The sequence below is a fragment of the Cynoglossus semilaevis genome, chromosome 2, assembly GCF_000523025.1.
Source record: "Cynoglossus semilaevis isolate Cse_v1.0 chromosome 2, Cse_v1.0, whole genome shotgun sequence".
NCBI lineage: Eukaryota > Metazoa > Chordata > Actinopteri > Pleuronectiformes > Cynoglossidae > Cynoglossus > Cynoglossus semilaevis.
In genome coordinates this window covers 10,236,967-10,238,705 of record NC_024308.1, presented here as the reverse complement: position 1 = coordinate 10,238,705, position 1,739 = coordinate 10,236,967, and positions in this window count along the sequence as shown.

Sequence of the window (1,739 nt, the reverse complement as noted above, 5' to 3'; positions counted from 1 at the left end):
CACCCCCAAAATTTTCTTCTCCCCCCCCCCCCCCCCCCCCCCCCCCCCGAGCCTCCCTTCACCATATCCTCACCATCTTCCTCCCATCCCTGTTGTTAATGTCTGTTTAAGTATGTCAGGCACCAATCCACCAGTCTCTTTGTCTGCGTTTTTAATGATCTGCAAATGAATCTGCTCCTAATGGCAGTATCTGATTTGGACATTAACATAAAATGGACTAAAAATGCATGATCTGTTACAATATTAAGTTATTACAGCGCCACTGTGGGTACATGTAATTGTTACCCTCTACTTTGACTTTTTTTTAATATATATATATATTTATAAAAAGAGAGCTGACATTTACAAAGCCTTTCTTGAAAACTCTTCAGGGAACTGCTGGCCTACATTTAAATCTCATTTGTAAAGAAGACTGAAGACAAAGCTGTTTTTAGTACAAATTAGGTCTCCACCCAACAGGTTAGCAATCTGTTATTTCTGAGGAGGAAAAAACAACAAATAAATGGAACAAAGGCAATCCAGATTTTCAGTTCGGCCGAAAAAAAAAAACAATTTAGAAGGTTTTAGTTTTATTTATAGTGTTAAAAGTGTTTGGTAAATGATTTTCCGTCTTTGAAAATACCAGCCATACCATCCGGGCAGCAGGCGTGAAAACCCATTCCAAAATGGCAGGCGTTTAAATATAAAAACAACTCAGCAACCAGCCGGCATGTTGGCCGGAGACACAGCTATCGCCTACAGCTCCACACAGCAGGCTGGGCTTGAAAGAACAAAAAAGAACACAACTAGAGCAGTGAGAATTTTTTAAAACAAACATATTATTGTCTACCAAACACAGGTGATGAGGAGCAGGAGATCCAGAACAGTACAGGTTTGTTGAGGGAAAAGAACAACAGATGAACGTGTAAACGTGTCAGGCAAATGTTGGGACGTACAGCAGCACCACAGCACAGAACAGGACGACAACAAAGTCAACAGGTGAAGGAGGGAGGCCTCGTGTAGGAAAGGTATCTGAAATATCCTTGTTTCAAAATGACGTTTTAAAAGCCTCTTTTATATACAAAAATATCAAGGTCTCTGGGAGAGTTACAAATGCAGCCAGTAGGTCGGAGGTTTGACCTAGTGATTTTTGGACAAAGATTTAGACTTTAAATCATTGTTTTCCAAAGACTGGGTCGCGACCCTCAGGTGGGCCCATAGCTGCCAGTTTAAAAGCTCCACCTGTGGTAACGTGTAATGATGCAATTATTTTATTGACTATTTTGTTCTGATGTTGCTGGTTCAACTGAATGTTGAAAAGAAAAAGAAATGGGCTACATTTAATGTCCAAGTAGTCTAATTATGGATACCTTTGTTGCTGGTTCAATTACTGTTCTTTGTCGTTTAAAACTAAAGTAATACTAATTGTTCAGATATCACTATTCTTTCACGTTTCCTCCCAATCGGAGCCTGATCCAGCTCGTCACATGGGTAATCAGCCTCTGTGCTTTCATTTGGCTCAGTAATAAAAGCAATCCCCAGGCTTTTCACTACAGCACAGCCCAAATATTACTGTTGTCTCAGCCCCCCCCCACCCCCCCCCCCCCCCCCCCCCCCCCCCCACCCCCCCCCCCCCCCCCTCCCCTCCCTCTACCTGTCCGCTTTGCCACAGTGACAGAGTCCCAGCCTGCTGCACTGCTGTGCTGTGCCCGGGCTGCAGGGTCTGTGCCTGGGCTGCTGAGACACACACACACACACAC